Source organism: Cottoperca gobio, unplaced genomic scaffold (genome assembly GCF_900634415.1).
Source record: "Cottoperca gobio unplaced genomic scaffold, fCotGob3.1 fCotGob3_168arrow_ctg1, whole genome shotgun sequence".
NCBI classification, from domain to species: domain Eukaryota; kingdom Metazoa; phylum Chordata; class Actinopteri; order Perciformes; family Bovichtidae; genus Cottoperca; species Cottoperca gobio.
The window spans coordinates 1-18,554 of NW_021166818.1; the positions used below are offsets into that span (position 1 = coordinate 1).

Sequence of the window (18,554 nt, forward strand, 5' to 3'; positions counted from 1 at the left end):
CAGGTGTGGTATGGCCGTAATCTAATCTAGAGCATATACAATTGCTTTATATTGAAGGTAAAACACAATGAATTGTCTTTTCTTAATATACGCGGACAGTTCTATTCATGTCTTCATTTTGCTAATTAAGAAGGAAACAAAATGCTTACAGCACCGGGTATTCCCAGGAGGTCACCCATCCAAGTACGGACCCAGCCCAACTCTGCTTAGCTTCCGAGATCAGACGAGATCGGGTGTTGTCAGTGTGGTATGGCCGTAATCTGAAATAGAGCATATACACTTGCTGTTTATTGAAGGTAAAACACAATGAATTGTCTTTTCTTAATATACGCGGACAGTTCTATTCATGTCTTCATTTTGCTAATTAAGAAGGAAACAAAATGCTTACAGCACCGGGTATTCCCAGGCGGTCACCCATCCAAGTACTGACCCAGCCCAACTCTGCTTAGCTTCCGAGATCAGATGAGATCGGGCGTTGTCAGGGTGGTATGGCCGTAATCTAAATAGAGCATATACACTTGCTTTATATTGATGGTAAAACACAATGAATTGTCTTTTCTTAATATACCCGGACAGTTCTATTCCTGTCTTCATTTTGCTAATTAAGAAGGAAACAAAATGCTTACAGCACCGGGTATTCCCAGGCTGTCACCCATCCAAGTACTGACCCAGCCCAACTCTGCTTAGCTTCCGAGATCAGACGAGATCGGGCGTTGTCAGTGTGGTATGGCCGTAATCTAAATAGAGCATATACACTTGCTGTTTATTGAAGGTAAAACACAATGAATTGTCTTTTCTTAATATACGCGGACAGTTCTATTCATGTCTTCATTTTGCTAATTAAGAAGGAAACAAAATGCTTACAGCACCGGGTATTCCCAGGCGGTCACCCATCCAAGTACTGACCCAGCCCAACTCTGCTTAGCTTCCGAGATCAGACGAGATCGGGCGTTGTCAGTGTGGTATGGCCGTAATCTAAATAGAGCATATACACTTGCTGTTTATTGAAGGTAAAACACAATGAATTGTCTTTTCTTAATATACGCGGACAGTTCTATTCATGTCTTCATTTTGCTAATTAAGAAGGAAACAAAATGCTTACAGCACCGGGTATTCCCAGGCGGTCACCCATCCAAGTACTGACCCAGCCCAACTCTGCTTAGCTTCCGAGATCAGACGAGATCGGGCGTTGTCAGTGTGGTATGGCCGTAATCTAAAATAGAGCATATACACTTGCTGTTTATTGAAGGTAAAACACAATGAATTGTCTTTTCTTAATATACGCGGACAGTTCTATTCATGTCTTCATTTTGCTAATTAAGAAGGAAACAAAATGCTTACAGCACCGGGTATTCCCAGGCGGTCACCCATCCAAGTACTGACCCAGCCCAACTCTGCTTAGCTTCCGAGATCAGACGAGATCGGGCGTTGTCAGTGTGGTATGGCCGTAATCTGAAATAGAGCATATACACTTGCTGTTTATTGAAGGTAAAACACAATGAATTGTCTTTTCTTAATATACGCGGACAGTTCTATTCATGTCTTCATTTTGCTAATTAAGAAGGAAACAAAATGCTTACAGCACCGGGTATTCCCAGGCGGTCACCCATCCAAGTACTGACCCAGCCCAACTCTGCTTAGCTTCCGAGATCAGACGAGATCGGGCGTTGTCAGTGTGGTATGGCCGTAATCTGAAATAGAGCATATACACTTGCTGTTTATTGAAGGTAAAACACAATGAATTGTCTTTTCTTAATATACGCGGACAGTTCTATTCATGTCTTCATTTTGCTAATTAAGAAGGAAACAAAATGCTTACAGCACCGGGTATTCCCAGGCGGTCACCCATCCAAGTACTGACCCAGCCCAACTCTGCTTAGCTTCCGAGATCAGACGAGATCGGGCGTTGTCAGTGTGGTATGGCCGTAATCTGAAATAGAGCATATACACTTGCTGTTTATTGAAGGTAAAACACAATGAATTGTCTTTTCTTAATATACGCGGACAGTTCTATTCATGTCTTCATTTTGCTAATTAAGAAGGAAACAAAATGCTTACAGCACCGGGTATTCCCAGGCGGTCACCCATCCAAGTACTGACCCAGCCCAACTCTGCTTAGCTTCCGAGATCAGACGAGATCGGGCGTTGTCAGTGTGGTATGGCCGTAATCTAAAATAGAGCATATACACTTGCTGTTTATTGAAGGTAAAACACAATGAATTGTCTTTTCTTAATATACGCGGACAGTTCTATTCATGTCTTCATTTTGCTAATTAAGAAGGAAACAAAATGCTTACAGCACCGGGTATTCCCAGGCGGTCACCCATCCAAGTACTGACCCAGCCCAACTCTGCTTAGCTTCCGAGATCAGACGAGATCGGGCGTTGTCAGTGTGGTATGGCCGTAATCTGAAATAGAGCATATACACTTGCTGTTTATTGAAGGTAAAACACAATGAATTGTCTTTTCTTAATATACGCGGACAGTTCTATTCATGTCTTCATTTTGCTAATTAAGAAGGAAACAAAATGCTTACAGCACCGGGTATTCCCAGGCGGTCACCCATCCAAGTACTGACCCAGCCCAACTCTGCTTAGCTTCCGAGATCAGACGAGATCGGGCGTTGTCAGTGTGGTATGGCCGTAATCTAAATAGAGCATATACACTTGCTGTTTATTGAAGGTAAAACACAATGAATTGTCTTTTCTTAATATACGCGGACAGTTCTATTCATGTCTTCATTTTGCTAATTAAGAAGGAAACAAAATGCTTACAGCACCGGGTATTCCCAGGCGGTCACCCATCCAAGTACTGACCCAGCCCAACTCTGCTTAGCTTCCGAGATCAGACGAGATCGGGCGTTGTCAGTGTGGTATGGCCGTAATCTAAAATAGAGCATATACACTTGCTGTTTATTGAAGGTAAAACACAATGAATTGTCTTTTCTTAATATACGCGGACAGTTCTATTCATGTCTTCATTTTGCTAATTAAGAAGGAAACAAAATGCTTACAGCACCGGGTATTCCCAGGCGGTCACCCATCCAAGTACTGACCCAGCCCAACTCTGCTTAGCTTCCGAGATCAGACGAGATCGGGCGTTGTCAGTGTGGTATGGCCGTAATCTGAAATAGAGCATATACACTTGCTGTTTATTGAAGGTAAAACACAATGAATTGTCTTTTCTTAATATACGCGGACAGTTCTATTCATGTCTTCATTTTGCTAATTAAGAAGGAAACAAAATGCTTACAGCACCGGGTATTCCCAGGCGGTCACCCATCCAAGTACTGACCTAGCCCAACTCTGCTTAGCTTCCGAGATCAACGAGATCGGGCGTTGTCAGTGTGGTATGCACCATAATCTAAAATAGATCATATACACTTGCTGTTTATTGAAGGTAAAACACAATGAATTGTCTTTTCTTAATATACGCGGACAGTTCTATTCATGTCTTCATTTTGCTAATTAAGAAGGAAACAAAATGCTTACAGCACCAGGTATTCCCAGGCGGTCACCCATCCAAGTACTGACCCAGCCCAACTCTGCTTAGCTTCCGAGATCAGACGAGATCGGGCGTTGTCAGTGTGGAATGGCCGTAATCTGAAATAGAGCATATACACTTGCTGTTTATTGAAGGTAAAACACAATGAATTGTCTTTTCTTAATATACGCGGACATTTCTATTCATGTCTTCATTTTGCTAATTAAGAAGAAAACAAAATGCTTACAGCACCGGGTATACCCAGGCGGTCACCCATCCAAGTACTGACCCAGCCCAACTCTGCTTAGCTTCCGAGATCAGACGAGATCGGGCGTTGTCAGTGTGGTATGGTCGTAATCTGAAATAGAGCATATACACTTGCTGTTTATTGAAGGTAAAACACAATGAATTGTCTTTTCTTAATATACGCGGAGAGTTCTATTCATGTCTTGATTTTGCTAATTAACCTAAAGCCTAACCGCTTAGCATAAACCCTTAACCTAAGCCTAAACCCTTAACCTAAGCCTAAACCCTTAACCTAAGCTTAAAGGCTTAACCTAAGCCTAACCGCTTAGCCTAAGCCTAAACCCTTAAATAGCAAAAAACTGCAGGATTTAACGAAAAGTACACTTACTGGAATGGGGTTTCCAAAGTTTCAGGTTTCTAGCGTCAGGTTACAGCAGCATAAATGAACTTGTCCAATTTCATTAACCTCAGCTCTATTGAAACTTATTGGAAATGGACATGTATATATACACATATGCCTGTCCACTTCCAATATCCTCAGCTCTATTGAAACTTATTGGAAGTCGACAGATCTGTATATGCTTACGCTTGTCGACTTCCATTAACCTCAGCTCTATTTAAACTTATTGGAAGTGGGCACATCTATTGTTAAGATAATCTAATGAACAATGTCTAAGTCATTAAGTTTACATTAGTGGCCCTATTATGATCCATACCATATGTGCATAAACAGGATATTGTCTTGACATGACATTATCTCCATGCTCTAATTAAGGGAACCCTTTAATGATCATGAGGACCTTCACATCTGTTTTAGATTATTTTGGTGACATGAATATATGTGCTTCAATGTATGCTTGGGAGACAAGGTTTGTGTGTTCATTAAGAACTCAAATATAAGGGGTAGATTCTCTTTGTGAGTTGGGACTCAGACGGTTGTGCTTGGAAGCAGGTAGTGTTATCATTATTATTGTTTATTGTACAATGAAATAATAATTAATCAACTATATCTGTTTTATTGATTCCTCTCTGTTCATACCACAATGTTGTGAACGATAAATATCCTCGACATTACTTGGAGGTCCTACCGACGAGATGCCAATGCTACGAGTTGCTGTGTTTTTTTCTGGGAAATCCAATTTTCCTTGGCCAGGCAGCCATAAAGTCGGCTGTGGTGAAATCTCAAGGAATTTAGAAACCAGACTAAGACTTTCAGAGAAAAAAGACCAACTCATAGTAAGCAAAATTAACTTGGAGTGAATTAACTTTGAAGTTGTATTGGTTACTTTTCAAAAAAAATAAAAATGCAGGGGAGAGTGAATTTAAAGCATGCACAGTGATGAAATATTTTCAGTATGAATTGTTTTTATTTCAGTCATATCATATATACATAACACATATATGATATATAATATATATATACTATACAGTATATATAGTACACGAGTATATATACACATGACAGAGATAGATATATATATAGATACATATACACATAATATTAGATACACATACATCGATAAGAGAGAGAGAGAGAGATGAGGAGGAGAGAGAGAGACAGAGACACAGAGATGAGACAAGACACAGAGAGATGATATAGGAGAGATGAGAGAGATAGAGAGAGATAGAGATAGATACAGATATACACATATATATATGATATAATAGGATATATAGATATACACACATAATATATATATATAGTAGACACATCACATATAGTATATATATATATATACATAGAGATACACAGATAGATATACATATATATACATATATACATATATACACATATATATACATATATATATATATTGCTGCACTTTATTTTCTATGCCCTCTACTAGCTGGTCTAATTCACGACCGTTGTCCTGGGCAAGGTAAAACTCCTCAAATATAAGATTTGTCATCACCTCCGATACAAGACTCATCCCTTCTTTGCATTTGCAATAGTGCCCTCCAGTCATGACACTATTCTCCATCACAATTTTGCTGAAGGCTTCTGTTTCAATAAGAGCCAGATCAATACCAATACAGCCTAAAATCAATACATGTAACTATAGTTACAGCAACAATTTCCTACAATTGTAGTGCACAAATAATATGCTAAATACAGTTTTTTGTAAATATCTTAAAAACTATTGATTTTGGGTAATCAAAATGTATTACTGACCCCCCATAATTTGGACTTTGCGTAAGTATTGAGTGGTCAAGCAACCTCCTTAGTCAAACGGTCTTGGAGATACAGCTTTGGCAATATATTGGACTTGGCAATTTTGCCCTGTCTGAGAAATATGTCACCAACCAAATAATGTTCCCAGACCTTAAATTAGTACATTCCTGAAGAGTTTAGCTCTGGACATAGAAGTGCATACAAAACCACCATGAGCTGCTCTAGTACTAAACCTTATTTAAGCACAAATCCTTATGATAAATGGATAAACATTAGAAACATTAGAAGCACCTGTATATCTAAGAAATTATAAATTTCGCCTCTAATAAATAATAAAATGTACTTATATCCCCTCACAATTAGTCCAAACCGGCTTCTATAGCATAAGTTAACCAAACATAATGTAGGCTATATTTTAAGAAACGCATATTAAATACCGTGTGTTTAGACGCAGTAGACATAAACAAGGGCGCAGCGCCGTCACATGAAATTATATAAATCAGTGCGCTCCGACGTAGTTATTAAACATATCCGCAAAACAAACAAATACATTTAACCAGCTGAAATATACCAACGGTGTCTCCCGATGCGTCTATACAAAGAACAAAGGAATAAAGGGACCGAAATCATCCACCTTTTGTATGGATGAACCGGAAGCACACATGAATAATAAAAAGTCAGACAACGCAATTCGTGACTGTTTACCATTTTGACACGTTCCAAAATAATACTAAAAAGCAAGTACATTTAATATTTTGTCCTTTTGGTCCTGACTTTTTTATTACTCATACAAATCAAGAAAATGTTACTTTTAAACTCTGTCTTGTATTTAATAATAAACAGAATAAACAAATTAATGTAATATTTTAAACTCTGTCTTAACCTCTTAAGAGGTGAGGGAATTTACCCGAAAATACCTACAAACGATATACCCAAAGTAAATTGAAAGCTGCTCTTCAACCATTTGCACCAGCTGCATGATTTTGGTCTTATTCCAAAGATAACTCTCTTATTTATCTTGCAGAAACATTGAATAATCACTCCAAGTGCTTCTGGCACTGAGTAATAGTGGTCTGAATACACTGATTTTGAAGAAAATACACTCCGCCTGAAGTTTGTTGTTGAAAAAGATGCCTGAAGATGGGTATAGCTGGTAGGTATGAGCTGGAAAACATATGGAGATATTATAATATTTTTTGATAAAAAGCTATTATATACCCAATATTCCCTGTCAGTAGTAATGACACAAAGTAAGTGAAGTATAAACATTTTTTTTATATATTTGTGTTTATTTTATAGTTTATAATTAATAAATACAATTATGAAAAAATAATAACATTTGTAAAAATAAAACCATGGTTGTCACATGTCTAAAGCTCCAGCAGTTCATTGGCTACACCGGGGGTCGGGAACCTATGGCTCTTTCGATGACGTGATATGGCTCGCAGACAATTTTGAGCTGACATTTTTTAACATGATTAACAAGTAATAAATAATTATACTGTGTCATTTTAAAGTAAAACATTTAGCAGCGGATTTTGTTTTAGTTCTCCCCTCTCCTTTCCTCCACTCTGTCTGTAACTGTGTGCGCACGTGTGTGTGTGTGTGTGTGTGTGTGTGTGTATGTGTGTGTAGGGGCGGAGCCCTGCCCTTTGCGAAACATCTGAGGAGAAACTGCGCAAAGCAAGCAGTAGACCAGGGGTGTCAAACTCAATCACAAAATGAAGGCATCGTTTCGGGGGTGAAGCTTGGAAACTGCAGCGCCCACAGAGTCATACTTTGTCTTGAGTGTGTCATTACACTGGAGGTCAATCAGCTCTATTTGGATGTTCACATGTGCTGTTTCCACGTCAACTGCAAAAGGATTGCTGAGCAGTTCATGCGCAGTCAGGGACACAGCGGTGGAGATGGTTTGTCAGTGTCTAGAAACACGCAGTGACCAAAGTTTCCTTGCTGCATCCAAGTCTCCCACAGGCAGCTTGGCTTGGAATGCTCTCACTGTATCATACATGTCCGTGATCACACAGCCCTGAAGCTGGAGGTTTAACAGTGAGATGCTTCGTTATGTCGCACAAACAGGCCAGCTCACATCGCCACTTTTCGTCCCAGAGATCTATGGTGTGTTTCCCTTTGCTTACAAAAACTGGTAGATTTTCTCATGCAACTCGAAAAATCTATTCAGCACTTTCCCTTGACATCGCACCGCCATGTTCAGAATGTATCTCCTCAGGATAAGACGTCTGGAAAAGAAGAGAAATGGCCTCTTACGGTGCTTATTACTTGTTCCATTTCCAGAGCTTTACAACACAGCACTTCCTGGTGTATGATGCAGTGATACACCATCAGCTCACCTGCACAGTTCTCCCGCTGCATCTTCTCCCAACAGACAAAGGTAGGGGAAACACTGATAGCGCTTTTAGTACTCGGAGACGTGAAATACTTAAAACTCAATTTTATTAAATATATGACTCTCAACGAAATACATTTAAAAATATTTGGCTTTTATGGCTCTCCCAGCCAAAAAGGTTCCCGACCCCTAGGCTAAACGATACGCGAGTCATCAGGAGACTGGGTTGCTGCTAAAATCGCTAAAAACAGTAAGCCATTCTCGGAGGGGGAGTTTGTCAAAGAGTGCTTGGTGGACTCTGCAGCACTAATATGCCCTGATCTGTTCACTGAGGTAAATGTGTGTATGGAATCGCTGTGACTGAAATGGGACAGACTGGCAGGTGTCACATCGGACGGTTGTCCAAGTTTTACAGGTAAAAATGTTGGACTTTTGAAACGTATGCAAGATAAAGTGACTTAAATCGACCCAGATCAGAAATTGGTATTTTTGCATTGTATTATACACCAACATGTGTTGTGCAAGTCAATTCTAAAAGTTAAAATTGCAACAAACTAAAAATTGTTACTAAAATAGTAAACTTCATTAGGGCATGGGCATTGAATCACAGACAGTTTGTCGCACTTTTGGAGGAGCATGAGACTGAGCATCATGACATTGGCTACGACACAGCTGTCAGATGGCTCAGCCTGGGCAAAGTGCTATAAAGAGTTTGGGACCTGAAAGCAGAGATTCGAGAGTTTTGTGAGAACAAAGGCAAAGACTTCCCAGAGCTCTCAGATGAGGACTAGATGGCAGATTTTGCATTTGCTGTTGATGTGATTGCACTGATGAATGAACTGAACACCAAACTGCAAGGCAAGGGACCTTTTGTTCATGAAATGCACAGCCCGGTGAAGACTTTCATGAGAAAGATGCAGTTTCTTTCAAGCCAACTGGAGAGCAACACTCTCACTCACATGCAAACCCTGAAAGAAGTCACACCATCAGCTCCGCAGCGTCCGCAGGTACTCATCCATGTTAGGTGCATTGCATGGTGAGTTTTCAAGGCGATTTGAAGATCTCAGAACAATCGAGGATGAAATGCACATGATTTCCTCTCCCTTTACCTGCAGTGTGGATAATGCACCCAGTGATGTAGTCTGATGCAGTACTGGCAGAGCACTTAAAGTCAGGATCTCTGCTGGATTTCTACTCTTCTCTCAAGGAGGAGAACTTTCCAAACATGAGGAGACATGCTCAGAAGATGTTGGTTCTCTTTGGCTCTACCTACATATGTGAACAAACATTTTCAATAATGAAATTTGCGAAATCCAGGTATAGATCCTCTGTCACTGATGATCATCTGTCAGCTGTGCTTCGCATCTCCACCTCAGACATTGAACTGCAGTGAACTGGGACACTTTCTTTGGAAGCCTTTTTCTCAAAATCACAGTTCAGTGATGTTCAGTGACAGTTCAATATGATGTATCTTGCTTAATGTTTGGAGCACAAAGACAATATTGTGATGTTTTTAGAATGCTAAGAAACTTTAAACAACTTTCCAACAGTATATGAAACTCAAAATGTGTTTTGTAGTGAATGTGGCTGGAAATGTTCACTAATATGAGTCACAAATGGTAAAAAAAAAACGTTCACATTTTGTTTACCATTGTTTTGGGAAATTTGATTGAATAAATTACATTTGTTGTAAGGCAACCTCACTTTTTCATTGCTTAACTATAACATATACTCTTACCAGCTTGTCAAAACAATGCTATTTACTGCTTTTTTATAAATAAATACAATTAATATTATGCAGAATTGAGTTCAGCCTTTTGGCCCGGCCCTCCACAATATTTTCTGTTGTTCATGTGGCCCCATGGAAAAAAAATAATTGCCCACCCCTGCTCTTGAAGATCCCGGGAGGTCATTCCTCTGGTTATGACATCGGTGATTTTCAGGTCCCCTAGGATCCACCACCAGTCCTCTTCAGATCAAGCCTTCTGAATCTCACCAACCCTGTTCACGAAGATGGTATGGTACCCATAGCTGTCTCGTTGAATGGTTTCCAACACAGTTTGACTGTCCAGCAGGTGGTACCATTGTTCTATCTCCACTCGGCTGTTTCTCAATGTATATTCTCAGCCGGGCTGCAAAGACTGAACCACAGATCTCAGCTTTCACTGGTTCCCCTTTTTGGTCCAGTGGTGTAAGCTTTGCTTTAGATTCAACCAATCTGACCTGGATGCCTTGTCTCCCACCTTGTACACCACCACCCCGTAAACTTTGTCACTCCCATCAGAGAATGTTATTCCAGAAGGATTTCCAACCCAGCCAGCTGGCATGAGGCTTCTATTGGAGGTGATTTGGCCAAGTCGCACATACTCCTCAAACAGCTCGATTACTTCCTCCCTGAGGCCCTCAGAAAGTGATTTGTCCCAAGTGTCTTTGGTCAGACTTCCGCCTTCTGCCTCCTGGAATGCTTTTCTGATGAGTATAGCTCCTTTCTGCTTAATAGGTGTGACTATGCTGATTGGGTCATAGACACCAGCTACGCTAAGTAGTTCTGTCCTGGTTAGGGGGTCAGGAGTCTTTCCTTCCACTTCCTCTCCGGAGAGGTCTTGGCCTGTTCTCATTTCCCTCCTCCTCCTTGAGAAGTTGACTGAGGTCATCACATGAAGTTTGTCCTCTTCCACCAGGTATCTGACTCCAAGAGCCTTATTGTCTTCTTCCCTCATTTGATGTAGCATTATAAAGACTATACCCTTTCCTGCTGCTAACCCTGGTCCAGGATTTTTCAGCAAATGCTCCTGCCTCCCACTTTGCCTTGGTTTGAGGAAAAAAAACCCTGCCCTCAGGATTTCCTCAACCTACTCAATGCTGTTGTCCAGACCTTTTAGGTTAATGTGGGATATCGGGATATCATCCACATAGCTATCCTCCTCTTGGATGCTGTCTCCCGCATAGCCAGCTGTGCTATGCACCCAGCTGGTTGATCGCCAATGTTGACTCTGGTAATAGCAAACTCTCCGATTTCCTCATCTTGAGTGTCTCTCCAGAGGAATTTGTGGAGGTGCATCCTCCTGAACCTGAGTAAAACTGATCGGATTGGATTAAGGACATCCGGCCCTTTCAGTAGGAGGTCGTTCATACTCAGTCCCTTAAACTTGTGGCTGCTGTTCCACACTCGGGCTCCCTCTTGAGCTGTTTTTTCTGTCCTCAGAAAAGTTGCTTCCACTCCACTCCTGTTATTGGGAAGAGAGGTTGGGTCCTCAACCCAGGGATATTTTGTATCCCAGTGTGGAGCATCACAGTGGGTCTCTGCTTTTACATAGGTGAGGCACTGCTTTATGATTTCCAGCTCTTTCTCCTCAATCAGTCATTTCCTTCCCTCCTGGCTGACACTTCTCACAGCGACATCCCCCACACTTCGGTTCACAGGCTGCTCCAATACTCTCCCATTTCCACCATTCCAGAAACTCTCTTCCAGCCACTGTGCTCTTGGTCTTGTGATATCATTAACTCCTGAATGTATTAATATTTATTTGTTTACTACAATTTGTATTAGGTAACTACTACATGTATTAGTTTGCTACTGAAAGAAAGTATTATGTACAGAATGTATTCTCTGCTCAGGTAAATAAATGTTAGTGTAAACATGCTAGAGGTACGCCCCTCCTCTAGAGGGCGACTGAAGAATCCCATGGAAGACATCTGCACTAAGAGGCGTGGACACGCTTATGCGCCAACAAGGGGTCAACCGGACCTGGCCCCAGCCAATCAATCGGAGAGGGCAACGCCCCAGGGGAAGAGAATTAGGCAAAATGTAAAACTGGTGAAAAGACACAATTCCGTAGAGCTGAGAGGCAGAGAAACCACTTAAATGTGTATTAGTGAAATGGAATTGTCCATGGTTGTGTATATCTTCTATGCTGTCATATCACATTAATACATGCTTTAATATAAATAAGAAGTTTACTGGATTGATTCAAGATAGAAGCTCTAACTCCAAATTAAGAACACGACAGTCTCAGCCTGAACCCTTTGTGTCTCGATGTTCTCTTCATACCTCACTGCAGCGGTGCTCATGGAACGAGCAAAGTGTGTCTCAGACTTATGTGCTGCCATGTCCACTTCCTCAAAGAGATCTGGATGAGCTCCGCCTACAGTTTTTCGCAGCGGGCTCTCCCACTAGACGAGGTCCCCAACGATCTTCACTCTTTGTGGGGCAAGGCTACCATCTTGGTGGCTGATAAGTAGCTCAATGCTCTCCGGTCTTTTCAAGTCTTCTAGCTTGGTCTGTGGGGGAAACTTCCGTAAAACTTCCTTAAATGCTCAGGTTTAACGACTCTGTGCACTTTGGCTATTTTGTCCAGGCTGTTTGTGAGCTCTTGCCATGCTTTTGGGTGTCTTGACTCTCACTCTGAGTAAATATATTCTGGTGATTACCTTCATAGCAATTTCCTCCTACTCCATAGACGATTAAAGTGATCTTTTCACTCCTCAAATTCAATCTATCGGCAGCGCTGTGGGTGATGTATTTGGTGTCTGACGCTAAGTCTATCAGGGTTCCAATTTTCTGCCCTGCATTGGCTGTGATTTTTAATAGCATCGTGAGAACTGGCAGCTCTTCCAACCCATTTGCCTCAGTCAGTCCAAACTGAACCTTCTCAGCACATTGTGTTACTGCAGCCATGTTTGTAAAAGCCTTCCTGCATTTTCCTGCCATTTCTGGGAAGAGTTCAGCTATGAATTTCTCTTATTCCTCTGTAAGCTCTTGTTTCCCTCTGTTGCCTTCTTCACTCTTTTCCTCGTTGCCCCTTCTGCATTCTCCTCTTGGGCAGAGAATGAAATGGTGATCCGAGGTGCTTCTTACAGTCTTTGTTTCTGCATAGGTAGGTGTCTCTGCAATATCCAGCCTCCTCATGACATCCGAGACACGTTCTGCATGCTCCCAGCTTTTTCAAAGCAGCTCTCTTTTCAGGTAGTTTCAGCCCTTTGAACTTCATACAGAAGAAGATTTTGTCATTGTGCCTTTCATCACCACACACAAACACACCCGTCCCCAGGATTTCCTTTCTTTGTGGTTCTTGTAGAAGCTTATTTCCTCTCATATTTTCATATTTGGTCTGGTTTCTCCCTCCTGTCTACAATCCTCAGCTGTTCAAGCCTCTCCAGGATCTCTTCCTGATTTTTCAGGAATTTCAGGAACATGTCAAAGTGATTGTCGGCTGTGACATTATTTCTGACACAAAACAATACAAATAAGACACCCTGTAAGTTTCAGCTATATAGCATAAGGCATTGTGGATATATGACCATTTTTACTTTCCATTACCTTTGCTCAAGTCTCAAAAGAAACTTCATCTCCATGGAAAAACCTCAACTCTGAAAAAACCCTCAAATTTGTAAAAATGAGCTCAATATTCAGTAAAACCTTCAATTTCATTATAAAAGCTCCAAATCTCAAAAAGACCTTCGGTTTCTCAAAATGACCTCAATTTTTCAAAAAGAACAATCATTTTGATGAAAAAACCCTCAACTCTTAAAAAAACCTCTTACGTCATAGGACCAATTCACATAATTCAAACATCCATCCCTATTTTCCAGGCACTAGAGTTTTAATCTTAGGTCAAAGGACTCCAATATGTAACCGTACCAGGGACGTGTGGTCAGGGGAGGCAGGTCATCATGAAAAGTAAAAAAACAAATAACAATAAAATAAATATAAATGTATATTTGTCCACTGGTCTGCTATAACTGCGTTTTCTGTATGATTCCAATAATTTTTATAGTCAAAATCCCTGAATTTGCATATTCTCTGTTCAGATACAGGAGAGATGCGAGCTGAGGCAGCGATGAGCTGAGCCTCCCCTCGGATTGCGCAATCCTTGTATACTAGGTTGAGCGCATGCATTTGTTGCCAATATAATGTTTACAGACACTTTTATTATGCGTAAATTCCCTCAACGACCATCTGCTCATCGGTCCTGACTTTGGTGGATGTTTTGTGCCGCTTTCGAAAAGGTTCCATTGCAGTCATGTGTGATGTCGAAAGAATGTTCCACCAGTTTCAAGTGAAAAGGGAAGATCAAGATTATTTAAGATTCCTATGGTGGGAGAGCGGCAACTTGGAAAACAATCCATCAATCTACAGAATGAAGGTCCATTTGTTTGGAGCAGCCTCGTCTCCCTGCTGCGTCAACTTCGGCCTTAAACATCTGGCAGCACAAGGCCAAGGTCAGTTTAGTGAGGATGCCATACGCTTCATTCAAAGAAATGTGTACGTTGTACAATGGTTTGTTGAGCTTTCAAACTGAGAAGAAAGCCAACAAACTCATCAAAGAAGCCAGAGAACTTTGCTGCACTGGAAAGCTAAGACTCCACAAGTGTGTTTCTAACAGTGATGGAAACCATCCCAGAAGAAGAACACACCACAACCAAAGTTCTCCGCATTTTGAGAGAGCTTTAGGAGTAGAGTGGTGCATCACATCAGACTCTTTCAAATTCAGAGTTCAAGTAAAACTTAATCCTCTAACAAGAAGAGGTGTACTGTAGCGTCTGTTTATGATCCCTTGAGTTTCATGGCACCTTTCGTCCTTTTGGGTTAATGAATACTCCAGCAAATGTGCAGAGACAAGATGGACTAGGATGAGGAATTTCCGGAAAACCTAAGACCTCAGTGGGAGTTCTGGGTCAGAGACCTAACCAATCTGGCAGAAATACAAATAAAAAGATGCTTCGTACCATCAAGTTTCAGCAATGTCAAAACATATTAGCTTCACCACTTTGCGGACGCAAGTGTCTCCGGATATGGAGAATGTACTTACCTGCGAGTAATCAACGAATCAGATGAAGTCCATTGCAGTCTGGTAATGTGAAAGTCAAGAGTTTCACCAACCAAGGTTACAACTATACCAAGACCAAGTTTATTTGGCAAAAAGAACTACCTGACAGAGAACACAATGTAGGAGAAATCAAGGAGGATGATCCTGAACTTCGCAAGGCTGTTGTGTGTAACACTAAAGCAAAGGAAGACAGATCATTAATAGATCTCCTACAGAAATTCTCTGATTGGTCAAGGGCACTAAGAGCAGTTGCCAGATTGAAAAGGCATGTCAAAGAATTCAAAGGTTTAAAGGAAAGAACCAACAAATGTACAAGTATAGAAGAAAGGAAAGAAGCAGAACTTGTTATTATCAAGCTAGTGCAAGAAGAAGCATTCTCAGATGAGGTAAAGAGATTAAAACAAAAGACAGTAATTGAAAAGACCAAAGACACTAATCTGTACAAGTTGAATCCATTCTTTGACGAAGATGGTATCGTAAGGGTGGGACGCTTAAGTCAAGCCTTATTACACCCACACGTAAAGCATCCAGCAATACTCCCAAAGAATAGTCACATATCGTCGTAACTGATCAAGCACCTTCATGAAAAACTACATCATCAAGGACGTGGAATGACGATGAACGAATTGCGAGCTAATGGATGGTGGATCTTAGGATGCAGCAGTGCAGTCTTGTCACACATCTTCAAATGTGTTAAGTGTAGAAAGTACAGAAGAGGTGCTAAAGAACAAAGAAAGGGCGACTTGCCAAGAGATAGAGCGGAAACAAGTCCACCCTTCACATACACTGGCATAGACTGCTTTGGTCCGATTTATGCTAAAGATGCAAGGAAAGAGCTCAAAAGATATGGTCTCTTACTTACCTATCTATGTTCAAGGGCAATACACATAGAGATGATCGATGACATGACTACGGATGCATTTATCAATGCATTCATAGCCATAAGGGGAAATGTTCGTCAAATAAGAGGTACCAATTTTGTGGGGGCTAAGAGAGAGTTTATACAACTTATGAAGGGAATGGAGCAAGAAAGAGTGAAAGCTCTAGGACAGGGGTTGGGAACCTTTTTGCCTGGGAGAGCCATAAAAGCCAAATATATTTTAATGTATTTCCTTGAGAGCCATATATTTCATAAAATTGACTGCAACTTTATGCGTGCATTTCTTTAAGTATAACACGTCTCCGAGTGCTAAAAGCGCTATCAGTTTTTCATTGAACAGGTGCTCTTTTATTAAATAAACTAAATGCTTATGCTATTTATCTAATTTATGTGCACGTTTCAGTGTTTACTGCACGGGTGTCAAACTCAAGGCAATTATATCCGGCCTGCGAGAAAACATCATATGTCTATCATAACTGGCCCGCCGGTTTTGGTAATTCAATCAATGCATGGCACAACCACGAGAAAATACATATTTGAGGAAGTATTTAAATGTGTGAGGAATGAAACTGCCCCAGGACAAACTGCTGACGTGACTGACGTCAGATGGAGCGCCTGCGATGTGGTGAAAAGAGCAGATTAGTGGGCAGGATGTGGGAGAAGATGCAGCAGGAGACCTGTGCAGGTGAGCTGACGGTGTATCACTGCATCATACATCAGGAAGCCCTGTGTTGTAAAGCTCTGGAGATGGAACATGTAATAAGCACCGTCATTTTCTGAACATGGCGGTGCGATGGCTGAGTCGAGGGAAAGTGCTGAATAGATTTGTCGAGTTGCGTGAGGATATAGGTCAGTTTTTGGAAAGCAAACACACCACAGATCTCTGCGACGAAAAGTGACGATGTGAGCTGGCCTGTTTGTGTGACATAACCAAGCTCCAACCTCCAACCTATAGCTTCAGGGCCTTGTGATCATGGACATGTATGATGCCAAGCTGCCTGTGGGAGAATCTGATGCAGCAAGGAAACTTTGGTCACTACGTGTTTCCAAACACTGACAAACCATCTCCACCGCTGTGTTCCTGACAGCATTCTGCTGATTCTTTTTGAATTTTTTTAAATGCTCAGCAATCCGTTTGCAGTTGACGTGGAAACAGCACCTGTGAACATTCAAATGGAGCTAATTGACCTCCAGTGCAATGACACACTCAAGGCAAAGTATGACTCTGTGGGCGCTGCACAGTTTCCAAGCTTCATCCCCGAAACGATGCCTCAAGCCGCCTTCCTGCCGCTCAGATGCTTTGCATGTTTAGAAGCACACACCTGTGTGAGCAGCTTTTCTCTGTGATAAAGATGAACAAAAACCCACACAGGAGTCTTCTCACTGATGCACACCTTCACTCACTGAGGGTTTCCACAGAACCTCAAACATTAAACTGGCAGCTAAGAAAAAATTCCAAACATCTGGCTCTGACACATATGCATACTCAGAGAATGTAGCCTACCTAAATATGTTCCATATCTTTTTGTACTTTCTCCAATATGTTTATCCTGTTCAAAAATGTGGACCGTGTTTGGCCCTCGACGTAGTCCCAGTTTTTAATGTTGGCCCTCTCTGTGATTGAGTTTAACATCCTTGCTCTACTGCTTGCTTTGCGCAGTTTCATCTCTGCTGTTTCGCGAAGGGCGGGGCTCCGCCCCCGACACACAAACAAGTGCGCACACACTTGCAGTCAGAGACAGATCGGAGGAAAATAAAAAATCCGCTGCTAAATGTTTTACTTTAAAATGACACAGTATAATTATTTATTAGTTATAAAATGTCAGCTCAAAATTGTCTGCGAGCCATATTGCGTCATTGAAAGAGCCATAGGTTCCCGACCCCTGCTCTAGGATGTGAATTCTTATGAACCCTCCAAGGGCAAGTCATATGGGTGGTGTCTGGGAGAGGCAAATAAGGACTATAAGAAAAGTCAGGAACAAAGGCTCGACAGCACCTCCTTAAGGACGTTTATGTATGAGGTTATGGCCATCATTAGCAACAGATCACTCACTGTCGAACATTTGAATGATCGATCCGGACCTGAACGTTTAACTCCAAACCACGTCCTCACAATAAAGTCCACAATAATTCTACCTCCTCCTGGACAATTTGTCAGAGAAGATCTTTATCTTGAAAAGAGGTGGCGGCGTGTGCAATATTTAGCACATGAGTTTTGCACTCGATGGAAGAAAGAATATCTTCTGAAGTTACAATCAAGACAAAAGTGTCACAAAACCAGAAGGAACGCTAAGGTCAACAACATCGTCCTTCTAAAAGATGATCTGGCGCCACGCAATGAATGGAAGCTAGCCAGAATCACAGAAGTTTTTCCAAGTTCAGATAGTAGGGTCAGAAAAGTAAGATTATTGGTTAGTGACACCACATTTGACAAAAAGGGGAAACCCACAACTAGAACTGCGTTGCTCAAAAGACCTGTACAGAAGGTTGTTACTCTGCTTGAGGCAGATTAAGGCATTAATTGTTTTTCCTGCAAAAATCTGTTGAATTGTTAATAACAGGAAATGGATATTTGAAAGATTGAAGTGTTGATTG

The 18,554-nt window shown here is 41.2% G+C and overlaps 15 non-coding genes and 1 pseudogene across 15 annotated transcripts; all 16 read right to left on the bottom strand.

The window, feature by feature from the left end:
• Positions 1-142: 142 nt before the first annotated feature.
• LOC115004682 (5S ribosomal RNA) lies at positions 143-261 on the bottom strand. The gene has a single exon (XR_003831864.1). It is a non-coding gene; the product is annotated as a 5S ribosomal RNA (ribosomal RNA).
• Positions 262-381: 120 nt separating this feature from the next.
• On the bottom strand, positions 382-500 carry LOC115004675 (5S ribosomal RNA). Its single transcript, XR_003831857.1, has one exon. It is a non-coding gene; the product is annotated as a 5S ribosomal RNA (ribosomal RNA).
• Positions 501-619: 119 nt separating this feature from the next.
• Positions 620-738, bottom strand: LOC115004685 (5S ribosomal RNA). The gene has a single exon (XR_003831866.1). It is a non-coding gene; the product is annotated as a 5S ribosomal RNA (ribosomal RNA).
• Positions 739-857: 119 nt separating this feature from the next.
• On the bottom strand, positions 858-976 carry LOC115004687 (5S ribosomal RNA). Its single transcript, XR_003831868.1, has one exon. It is a non-coding gene; the product is annotated as a 5S ribosomal RNA (ribosomal RNA).
• A 119-nt stretch (positions 977-1,095) lies between these two features.
• LOC115004689 (5S ribosomal RNA) lies at positions 1,096-1,214 on the bottom strand. The gene has a single exon (XR_003831870.1). It is a non-coding gene; the product is annotated as a 5S ribosomal RNA (ribosomal RNA).
• A 120-nt stretch (positions 1,215-1,334) lies between these two features.
• On the bottom strand, positions 1,335-1,453 carry LOC115004690 (5S ribosomal RNA). The gene has a single exon (XR_003831871.1). It is a non-coding gene; the product is annotated as a 5S ribosomal RNA (ribosomal RNA).
• Positions 1,454-1,573: 120 nt separating this feature from the next.
• LOC115004691 (5S ribosomal RNA) lies at positions 1,574-1,692 on the bottom strand. The gene has a single exon (XR_003831872.1). It is a non-coding gene; the product is annotated as a 5S ribosomal RNA (ribosomal RNA).
• Positions 1,693-1,812: 120 nt separating this feature from the next.
• Positions 1,813-1,931, bottom strand: LOC115004676 (5S ribosomal RNA). The gene has a single exon (XR_003831858.1). It is a non-coding gene; the product is annotated as a 5S ribosomal RNA (ribosomal RNA).
• Positions 1,932-2,051: 120 nt separating this feature from the next.
• LOC115004677 (5S ribosomal RNA) lies at positions 2,052-2,170 on the bottom strand. Its single transcript, XR_003831859.1, has one exon. It is a non-coding gene; the product is annotated as a 5S ribosomal RNA (ribosomal RNA).
• A 120-nt stretch (positions 2,171-2,290) lies between these two features.
• On the bottom strand, positions 2,291-2,409 carry LOC115004678 (5S ribosomal RNA). Its single transcript, XR_003831860.1, has one exon. It is a non-coding gene; the product is annotated as a 5S ribosomal RNA (ribosomal RNA).
• A 120-nt stretch (positions 2,410-2,529) lies between these two features.
• LOC115004679 (5S ribosomal RNA) lies at positions 2,530-2,648 on the bottom strand. Its single transcript, XR_003831861.1, has one exon. It is a non-coding gene; the product is annotated as a 5S ribosomal RNA (ribosomal RNA).
• A 119-nt stretch (positions 2,649-2,767) lies between these two features.
• LOC115004680 (5S ribosomal RNA) lies at positions 2,768-2,886 on the bottom strand. Its single transcript, XR_003831862.1, has one exon. It is a non-coding gene; the product is annotated as a 5S ribosomal RNA (ribosomal RNA).
• A 120-nt stretch (positions 2,887-3,006) lies between these two features.
• On the bottom strand, positions 3,007-3,125 carry LOC115004681 (5S ribosomal RNA). Its single transcript, XR_003831863.1, has one exon. It is a non-coding gene; the product is annotated as a 5S ribosomal RNA (ribosomal RNA).
• Positions 3,126-3,245: 120 nt separating this feature from the next.
• On the bottom strand, positions 3,246-3,364 carry LOC115004688 (uncharacterized; annotated as a pseudogene).
• Positions 3,365-3,484: 120 nt separating this feature from the next.
• LOC115004683 (5S ribosomal RNA) lies at positions 3,485-3,603 on the bottom strand. Its single transcript, XR_003831865.1, has one exon. It is a non-coding gene; the product is annotated as a 5S ribosomal RNA (ribosomal RNA).
• A 120-nt stretch (positions 3,604-3,723) lies between these two features.
• Positions 3,724-3,842, bottom strand: LOC115004686 (5S ribosomal RNA). Its single transcript, XR_003831867.1, has one exon. It is a non-coding gene; the product is annotated as a 5S ribosomal RNA (ribosomal RNA).
• Between the last annotated feature and the right edge of the window lie 14,712 nt (positions 3,843-18,554).